Genomic DNA, 11,302 nt, shown 5'->3' with positions numbered 1-11,302 from the left:
TATGTGAATTTGAATATATCCCTTTCCTCTGAGTGATAGCTATCAGACCAGGACAGCTGATATACCTCTCCCTGTTCAGGGGACGAGAAGTCCAATGGTCCAACACAGTCTCCTCTGTCGGGTGTCACACACAATAGAAACCCCCTCGGCAGTCCAGGTGGCCCCTTCACTCAGACCTAGCCAGGGACCGGGCTCCGCGGGGACTCCTTGGCCCCCCTCTCGCCGGCCAGCTTGTCAATCACGAAGGGAGTGCCGTGGTTTCCTGTTTTGATCCGAGTGCTGTGACACATCCTGGCAGGGGCGGCTGTTGTCACACTCACACACACACACACACCCTCCTCTCCCCCTTAGGGATGTCCTCCAATCTCTAAGGCTGGTGACTCAGCAGCAGAGGCAGCCCCCTAGTTCCTGTTTCACACACACACACACACACACACACACACACACACACACACACACACACACACACACACACACACACACACACACACACACACACACACACACACACACACACACACACCTGCAGGCTGCTGTCTCAGAGGTCACACGCACCACAATCCCACCTCATTAACAGCCCTCTAAAAGCCGGAGGAAACAACGTACAATTGGCTAACAGCAGAGAACACACCGCCGGGTGGTAATGTGGCCCTTTCTCACCGGCAGCCGGGTTTAAGACTCTCAAACGCATCCCTCTGACCTCAGGGGTTCAACAGCAATTAAAAAGGGTTTTAGCGGCACACTGGCTCCGGAGCAGGGCTCATGCTCCCTGCTGTACCTCCCCCACTCTGTCAACAGACAGATGTATACAGGCACACACACAAACACACACGCCTAGGCCCATCTTCACAGGAGGGGTCAGGCTGTGCGTGTGTGTCTGTGCCTCTGTGTGTCTGTGTGTGTATCGTCTACGTGTGTGTGTGTGTGTGTGTGTGTGTGTGTGTGTGTGTGTGTGTGTGTGTGTGTGTGTGTGTGTGTGTGTGTGTGTGTGTGTGTGTGTGTGTGTGTGTGTGTGTGTGTGTGTGTGTGTGTGTGTGTATACCGTGTGTGTGTACTGTGTACTGTGTGTGGGTCCTCATGTATCTTTAATCTGATTGATCAATTAGCTGGTAAGAGTGGAATTTTATCTGATCAATAACACTGTTCATCTGGCCAAATATTTTCATAAGGCCTCGCTCCACACTGGAGAAACAACATTAGCATGTTTCAAACAAAGCTAAATGCACTAACTGTAGCTAAAACAACAAACTGTAGCTAACAAACTTTAGCTAAATGAACTCATTGTAGCAAACAAACTGTACACTGTAAACTAGGGATGGGCATTTGAAATAATTTTTTTCAAATTCAGATAATTTCAATTTTTTTCAGATATCCGGATAATCAAAGAAAATAAAAATAAATTGTTAGCTGTCATCAAGGCCAAGGGTGGCTACTTTGAAGAATCTGAAATATAAAACATATTTAGATAATTTATTTTTTTACACTATTTTGGTTACATGATTTTATATGTGTTATTTCATAGTTTTGACATCTTCACTATTATTCTACAATCCAGAAAAAAGTTTTAAAAATTAAGAAAAACCCTGGAATTAGTCTGTGCAATTAGTCTGACTCGTACTGTACTCTACATTCCCCTGGTAGGCTTTTTACTACAGGCATTCTCTTTATATTTCTCTTTCTCCTCTAACTTTTGTTTCACTTCAATGAAAATGTTACCATCTTCACAATCAACAGTAGTCTAGGCCAAGGCTCCTCTCTCTGTCTCTCTCTGTCTCTCTCTCTCTCTCTCTCTCTCTCTCTCTCTCTCTCTCTCTCTCTCTCTCTCTCTCTCTCTCTCTCTCTCTCTCTCTCTCTCTCTCTCTCTCTCCATTTCTCTCTCCATTTCTCTCTCCATTTCTCTCTCTCTCTCTCTCTCTCTCTCTCTGTCTCGTCATTTCTCTCTCTCTCTCTCCCTCTCTCTCTCTCTCCCTCCATTTCTCTCTCTCTCTCTCTCTCTCTCTCTCTCTCTCTCTCTCTCTCTCTCTCTGTCTCTCCATTTTCTCTCTCTCTCTCTCTCTCTCTCCCTCCTCAGAAAGAGAATGTGCGTGCAAGGCCTGAGAGAATGGTGCTGATGCGGCGAATTCGAGGCAATGATCGACAGCCTCTCCAGGACAATTTTGGGTTGCTACAACAACAACAACATTTTGGCCGGCAATTACCAGCTAAAGGAAACCGTGGGGTATCAAATCAAATCGACTTGTTGCAAATACAAGTGTGTGTAAATACATAGTGCACATAAAAATATCTTTTGAGGTTCAATTCCCATGTACCAAATTAAAAATCCCAAGTTAAATGGGTTTCCATGGCAATTTCAACTCTCGGCCTACTGAGTCACTTAACATGTTGTGTAGCTATAGTGAATGTACCCACTTTGGTATTGGCACTATAGTGAATATGCCCACTCTGGTATTGGCACTATAGTGAATATGCCCACTCTTGTATTGGTTCTATAGTGAATATGCCCACTCTGGTATTAACAGCTCACAGATACAGTGCAGGTATAGCCTACTACATGATTAAATCAAATCAAATCTTCTTTGTCACATGCGCCGTATACAACAAGTGTAGACTTTACCGTGAAATGCTGACTGACAAGCCCTTAAAGAACAGTGCAGTTCAAGAAGAAGACAAATATTGACCAAGTAGCCTAAAATAAAAGTAACACAATAAGAATAACAATAACAGGGGGCACCGGTACAGAGTCAGTGGGCAGGGGTACATGCTAGTTGAGGTAATCTGTACATGAGGTGGGGGCGAAGTGACTATGCATAGGTAATAAACAAACAGCGAGTAGCAGCAGTGTACAAGAGGGGGGGGGGGGGGGGTGTCAATGTAATTTGTCCGGTGGCGATTTGTATGAATTGTTCAGCAGTCTAATGGCTTGGGGGTAGAAGCTGTTGAGGAGCCTTTTGTTCGTAGACTTGGTGCTCCGAGACCACTTGCCGTGCGGTAGCAGAGAGAACAGTCTGCAGTCTCTGACAAGGTTATGGGCTTTCCTCTGACACCGTCTAATATATAGGTCCTGGATGGCAGGAAGCTTGGCCCCAGTGAAGTACTGGGCTCTATGCACTACCCTCTGTAGCGCCTGACGGTCGAATGCCGAGCAGTTTCCATACCAGGCAGTGATGCAACCGGTCAGGATGCTGTCGATGATGCAGCTATAGAACGTTTTGAGGATCTGGGGACCAAATCTTTTCAGTCTCCTGAGGGGGAAAAGGTTTTGTCGGGCGTCTTCACGACTGTCTTGTTATGTTTAGAAGATGATCGTTTGTTGGTAATGAAAACACCAAGGAAGTTGAAACTCTCGACCCGCTCCACGAGTACAGCCCTGTCGATGTTAATGGGGGCCTGTTTGGCCCACCTTTTCCTGTAGTCCACAATCAGCTCCTTTGTCTTGCTCACATTGAGGGAGAGGTTGTTGATGAGATTATTATGGCAATTATTTTTATTTGTCAAAATGGCAGTCAAGCATCGATCATTGTGTCACCAGAATAAGAAGTAGCCTAATCAGATTTAAAAACACAACCATCACAATGTTGTCATCTGATTATGCTTCTTTAGTATCCTGTCGACATGCATACGTTCATCCAAAATATATTTCCAGCATCCTCAAAATGTTTTGACATTAACCCGGTTTCCATACAATCTTTTTACGTGAGTAAAGTAGCCTCCATGTCTGATAAAGAAATGTCACCACATCACGGGTAGGCATGCAGTTTATTACACCACAGATGAAACAAGTAATGATGAACTTCACAAGGTGGAGAAAGGGCACGATGACGAGGTTAACGCTTCTTTCAATGAATATCGAGGATCTTATTCTGGTGACATGATGATCGATGTTTTGGCTGCCATTTTGACAAATACAAATAATCAGCATCAGGAGGAGAAAATCCAGACTGGTCTTCTAATGTGCCTCTGTAGACCTGCGGAGAGAAGACCTACAACTGACCTAATCAAATGAAATTTGGATGATTAAAATTATCCTTTTCACTGCAGCCTAGAGTGGGCTAGAATGTTGAACTCATTGGAAAACAATGATGTAGATATTATTCATTACATTGTGGTGTTGTAGGTTACTATAGTCTAGGTAGGATAATTGTATTGTGGTATTGTAGGTTGCTATAGTCTAGGTAGGATAATTGTATTGTGGTATTGTAGGTTGCTATAGTCTAGGTAGGATAATTGTATTGTGGTATTGTAGGTTGCTATAGTCTAGGTAGGATAATTGTATTGTAGTATTGTAGGTTACTATAGTCTAGGTAAGATAATTGTATTGTGGTATTGTAGGTTACTATAGTCTAGGTAGGATAATTGTATAGTGGTATTGTAGGTTACTATAGTCTAGGTAGGATAATTGTATTGTGGTATTGTAGGTTACTATAGTCTAGGTAAGATAATTGTATTGTGGTATTGTAGGTTACTATAGTCTAGGTAGGATAATTGTATTGTGGTATTGTAGGTTTAGAACTAGCCAGCTAGCCCCCGAATAGCAGCACTGTAGTAACTATTACAGTACAACGGTTTGTTTTGTTTGATCGTAGCTAGCTAGCTACATAGCCGTCTTTGTATCTAAGTCAATTGTGTAGCCTAGAGCGATTTTCTAGGTTAGCTGGCCAGCTATTGTCGTTCTTTTAACGTAGCTAGCCAGCTAGCCCCCGAATAGCAGCACTGTAGTAACTATTACAGTACAACGGTTTGTTTTGTTTGATCGTAGCTAGCTAGCTACATAGCCGTCTTTGTATCTAAGACAATTGTGCAGCCTAGAGCGATTTTCTAGGTTAGCTAGCCAGCTATTGTCGTTCTTTTAAGGTAACGTAACGCAATCAACCTGCTAGCTAGCCCCCGAATAGCAGCACTGTAGAAACTATTACACTCGACGGAACGACTTGATTAGTGTAGTGTCAACATCGCAGCCACTACCAGCTAGCCTACTCCAGCAGTACTGTATCATTTCAATCATTTTAGTCAATAAGATTCTTGCTACGTAAGCTTAACTTTCTGAACATTCGAGACGTGTAGTCCACTTGTCATTCCAATCTCCTTTGCATTAGCGTAGCCTCTTCTGTACCCTGTCAACTATGTGTCTATCTATCCCTGTTCTCTCCTCTCTGCACAGACCATACAAACGCTCCACACCGCGTGGCCGCGGCCACCTAATCTGGTGGTCCCAGCGCGCACGACCCACGTGGAGTTCCTGGTCTCCGGTAGCCTCTGGAACTGCCGATCTGCGGCCAACAAGGCAGAGTTCATCTCAGCCTATGCCTCCCTCCAGTCCCTCGACTTCCTGGCACTGACGGAAACATGGATCACCACAGATAACACTGCTACTCCTACTGCTCTCTCTTCGTCCGCCCACGTGTTCTCGCACACCCCGAGAGCTTCTGGTCAGCGGGGTGGTGGCACCGGGATCCTCATCTCTCCCAAGTGGTCATTCTCTCTCTCTCCCCTTACCCATCTATCTATCACCTCCTTTGAATTCCATGCTGTCACAGTTACCAGCCCTTTCAAGCTTAACATCCTTATCATTTATCGCCCTCCAGGTCCCCTCGGGAGAGTTCATCAATGAGCTTGATGCCTTGATAAGCTCCTTTCCTGAGGACGGCTCACCTCTCACAGTCCTGGGCGACTTTAACCTCCCCACGTCTACCTTTGACTCATTCCTCTCTGCCTCCTTCTTTCCACTCCTCTCCTCTTTTGACCTCACCCTCTCACCTTCCCCCCTACTCACAAGGCAGGCAATACGCTCGACCTCATCTTTACTAGATGCTGTTCTTCCACTAACCTCATTGCAACTCCCCTCCAAGTCTCCGACCACTACCTTGTATCCTTTTCCCTCTCGCTCTCATCCAACACTTCCCACACTGCCCCTACTCGGATGGTATCGCGCCGTCCCAACCTTCGCTCTCTCTCCCCCGCTACTCTCTCCTCTTCCATCCTATCATCTCTTCCCTCTGCTCATACCTTCTCCAACCTTTCTCCTGATTCTGCCTCCTCAACCCTCCTCTCTTCCCTTTCTGCATCCTTTGACTCTCTATGTCCCCTATCCTCCAGGCCGGCTCGGTCCTCCCCTCCCGCTCCGTGGCTCGATGACTCATTGCGAGCTCACAGAACAGAGCTCCGGGCAGCCGAGCGGAAATGGAGGAAAACTCGCCTCCCTGCGGACCTGGCATCCTTTCACTCCCTCCTCTCTACATTTTCCTCCTCTGTCTCTGCTGCTAAAGCCACTTTCTACCACTCTAAATTCCAAGCATCTGCCTCTAACCCTAGGAAGCTCTTTGCCACCTTCTCCTCCCTCCTGAATCCTCCTCCCCCTCCCCCCTCCTCCTCTCTGCAGATGACTTCGTCAACCATTTTGAAAAGAAGGTCGACGACATCCGATCCTCGTTTGCTAAGTCAAACGACACCGCTGGTTCTGCTCACACTGCCCTACCCTGTGCTCTGACCTCTTTCTCCCCTCTCTCTCCAGATGAAATCTCGCTTCTTGTGACGGCCGGCCGCCCAACAACCTGCCCGCTTGACCCTATCCCCTCCTCTCTTCTCCAGACCATTTCCGGGGACCTTCTCCCTTACCTCACCTCGCTCATCAACTCATCCCTGACCGCTGGCTACGTCCCTTCCGTCTTCAAGAGAGCGAGAGTTGCACCCCTTCTGAAAAAACCTACACTCGATCCCTCCGATGTCAACAACTACAGACCAGTATCCCTTCTTTCTTTTCTCTCCAAAACTCTTGAACGTGCCGTCCTTGGCCAGCTCTCCCGCTATCTCTCTCAGAATGACCTTCTTGATCCAAATCAGTCAGGTTTCAAGACTAGTCATTCAACTGAGACTGCTCTTCTCTGTATCACAGAGGCGCTCCGCACTGCTAAAGCTAACTCTCTCTCCTCTGCTCTCATCCTTCTAGACCTATCGGCTGCCTTCGATACTGTGAACCATCAGATCCTCCTCTCCACCCTCTCCGAGTTGGGCATCTCCGGCGCGGCCCACGCTTGGATTGCGTCCTACCTGACAGGTCGCTCCTACCAGGTGGCGTGGCGAGAATCTGTCTCCTCGCCACGCGCTCCCACCACTGGTGTCCCCAGGGCTCTGTTCTAGGCCCTCTCCTATTCTCGCTATACACCAAGTCACTTGGCTCTGTCATAACCTCACATGGTCTCTCCTATCATTGCTATGCAGATGACACACAATTAATCTTCTCCTTTCCCCCTTCTGATGACCAGGTGGCGAATCGCATCTCTGCATGTCTGGCAGACATATCAGTGTGGATGACGGATCACCACCTCAAGCTGAACCTCGGCAAGACGGAGCTGCTCTTCCTCCCGGGGAAGGACTGCCCGTTCCATGATCTCGCCATCACGGTTGACAACTCCATTGTGTCCTCCTCCCAGAGCGCTAAGAACCTTGGCGTGATCCTGGACAACACCCTGTCGTTCTCAACCAACATCATGGCGGTGGCCCGTTCCTGTAGGTTCATGCTCTACAACATCCGCAGAGTACGACCCTGCCTCACACAGGAAGCGGCGCAGGTCCTAATCCAGGCACTTGTCATCTCCCGTCTGGATTACTGCAACTCGCTGTTGGCTGGGCTCCCTGCCTGTGCCATTAAACCCCTACAACTCATCCAGAACGCCGCAGCCCGTCTGGTGTTCAACCTTCCCAAGTTCTCTCACGTCACCCCGCTCCTCCGCTCTCTCCACTGGCTTCCAGTTGAAGCTCGCATCCGCTACAAGACCATGGTGCTTGCCTACGGAGCTGTGAGGGGAACGGCACCGCAGTACCTCCAGGCTCTGATCAGGCCCTACACCCAAGCAAGGGCACTGCGTTCATCCTCCTCTGGCCTGCTCGCCTCCCTACCATTGAGGAAGTACAGTTCCCGCTCAGCCCAGTCAAAACTGTTCGCTGCTCTGGCCCCCCAATGGTGGAACAAACTCCCTCACGACGCCAGGACAGCGGAGTCAATCACCACCTTCCGGAGACACCTGAAACCCCACCTCTTCAAGGAATACCTAGGATAGGATAAGTAATCCTTCTCACCCCCCCCCTTAATGATTTAGATGCACTATTGTAAAGTGGCTGTTCCACTGGATGTCAGAAGGTGAATTCACCAATTTGTAAGTCGCTCTGGATAAGAGCGTCTGCTAAATGACTTAAATGTAAATGTAAATGTAAATGTAGGTTGCTATAGTCTAGGTAGGATAATTGTATTGTGGTATTGTAGGTTGCTATAGTCTAGGTAGGATAATTGTATTGTGGTATTGTAGGTTACTATAGTCTAGGTAGGATAATTGTATTGTGGTATTGTAGGTTACTATAGTCTAGGTAGGATAATTGTATTGTCCCTAAACAAGATCAACAGCGGAGCTTCATGAGCTACATGTCTTCACTGTTCTTTTATGCACAATGATGGACTCTCTGCTACCTTTCAGCTATTCCTATTGGTTCATAATGATGGACTCTCTGCTACCTTTCAGCTATTCCTATTGGTTCATAACGATCCACCTTGTCACTGTTCGTCATAATGATTGGACCAAGATGCAGCGAAGTGTGTTTCCATCCCTTTTATTAGGAAGAGGAAACTCAAAAGAACAAAAACAATAAAACGAACAAACGAAACATGACGCTAGTATAACACTCACAGGCAACCAACCATACATAGTCATAGTCAAGATCCCACAAATCACAATTTGGAAAAATGGCTACCTAAATATGATCCCCAATCAGAGACAACGCTAAACAGCTGCCTCGGATTGGGAACCATACCAGGCCAACATAAATCACCTAGATAACCCACCCTAGTCATTGTCACACCCCAACCACCATAGAGAATAAACAGCACTCTATGGTCAGGGCGTGACACACCTGGACTCTCTGCTTTCTATGAGCTATTCCTATTGATTCTTGTTAAAAATGTATGCAGCTTTGAATGTTTTTTTTATGTGTGGTATGATCGCCTGTTAGCCTTTTGCAGATCTGGACAACTGATCCACCTACCACTATTGTCACTATGAATGGTGGATAGAGGGCAGGATAGACAGTTAGACATGTCGACTATACTGACCTGTGGTATAGTTATGCAATAAGGCCAGAGGGGGTGTGGTATATGGCCAATATACCACGGCTAAGGGCTGTTCCTCAGCACAACGCAACACGGAGTGCCTGGACACAGCCCTTAGGCATTGTCATATATCAAAAACTCCCGAGGTGCCTTATTGCTTTTATAAACGGGTTACCAGTGTAATTAGAGCAGTAAAAATACATGTTTTGTCATACCGGTGGTATACGGTCTGATATATCACGGTTCTCAGCCAATCAGCATTGAGGTCTCAAACTACCCAGTTTACAATAAAAGTTAGCACAGAGAAAAGCGTAGTGCATAAGGGAAGAACCAAAACAACTTGATATAGGGGAGGAGCATGCAAACTTATGAGGAAATGTGGCAAGGATGGAAGAAATGAAACCTGCAAAAGAGCAAACCAGGGGGAACGAGCTAACGAGGGAACTATAGCTAAATGAACTCACTGTAGCTGAGATTCATTTTGATAGCTCAAGTTTGATCATTGGCTGACAAGGATAATTCCGACCATTGTCTGGTCTTTGTCAGGCACCAGTCTATTCTAGATAAGTCCTAAGAAATAATGACTCACGCCACCTTAAGGTTATTTTTCCGTACCAAAATATTTAGTTGTAGGGACAACCGCAGTCATCAACAACCAAAAAAAACAGAGTGCAGACACACACCTTCCTCACCCTTTGTTAAACAGTGAGGGGAAATTGTTCAACTATTGTCATTGAATTAAAAGTATTGCTGTCTTTTTGTTCTAGGTTAGGTACTGCTATCAGGGGGCCTGTCGTTAATGTGCCACCACCACTCCTCATATCCTCATTAGACACCACTGCTGATGTTATGTCCTGTGTGTTTGTGTGTGTGTGTGTGTGTGTGTGTGTGTGTGTGTGTGTGTGTGTGTGTGTGTGTGTGTGTGTGTGTGTGTGTGTGTGTGTGTGTGTGCACGTGAGTGCGTGCGTGCGCGTGTGTGTGTGTGCGTGCGTGCGTGTGTGTGCGTCGCGGTCTTACACATCCCTCAGCAGGAGAGGAAGAGCTTTACGCTGCTAGACGGTTATGTCATCCCACACGCCTGAGAGAGCTGGGGCTTTGTGACACACAAACAAGTACATAGTGTACAGACACACAAACACACGCACACACATGAGGCGAAATATGAGCCTGTTTCATTGCAGTTGCGTAATAGTAGTGGATAATATTTTATCATGTCACTGTAGTTAGATTAATGTTTTATCATGTCACTGTAGTTAGATTCAGATGTGTCATCATGTCACTGTAGGTAGATTCAGATGTGTTATCATGTCACTGTAGTTAGATTCATGATTTATTATGTCATGGTAGTTAGATTCATTATTTATCATGTCACTGTAGGTAGATTCAGGTGTGTTATCATGTCATTGTAGTTAGATGCAGGTGTTTTATCATGTCACTGTAGTTAGATTCAGGCGTTTTATCATGTCATTGTAGTTAGATTCATGATTTATCATGTCATGTTAGTTAGATTCAGGGTTTTATCATGTCATTGTAGTTGGATTCATGTGTGTTATCATGTCATTGTAGTTAGATTCAGGTGTTTTATCATGTCACTGTAGTTAGATTCAGGTGTTTTATCATGTCACTGTAGTTAGATTCATGATTGATCATGTCACTGTAGTTAGTTTCATGATTTATCATGTCACTGTAGTTAGATTCATGTTTTATCATGTCACGGTAGTTGGATTCAGATGTGTCATCATGTCACTGTAGTTAGATTCAGATGTGTCATCATGTCACTGTAGTTAGATTCAGATGTGTCATCATGTCACGGTAGTTAGATTCAGATGTGTCATCATGTCACTGTAGTTAGAATCAGATGTGTCATCATGTCACTGTAGTTAGATTCAGATGTGTCATCATGTCACTGTAGTTAGATTCAGATGTGTCATCATGTCACGGTAGTTAGATTCAGATGTGTCATCATGTCACTGTAGTTAGATTCAGATGTGTCATCATGTCACTGTAGTTAGATTCAGATGTGTCATCATGTCACTGTAGTTAGATTCAGATGTGTCATCATGTCACTGTAGTTAGATTCAGATGTGTCGTCATGTCACGGTAGTTAGATTCAGATGTGTCATCATGTCACGGTAGTTAGATTCAGATGTGTCATCATGTCACTGTAGTTAGATTCAGATGTGTCATCATGTCACTGTAGTTAGATTC

This window comes from Oncorhynchus masou, chromosome 31 (assembly GCF_036934945.1).
Source record: "Oncorhynchus masou masou isolate Uvic2021 chromosome 31, UVic_Omas_1.1, whole genome shotgun sequence".
Classification (NCBI taxonomy): Eukaryota; Metazoa; Chordata; class Actinopteri; order Salmoniformes; family Salmonidae; genus Oncorhynchus; species Oncorhynchus masou.
The sequence above is the reverse complement of the archived record's forward strand: the minus strand, read 5'-3'. Positions refer to the sequence as shown.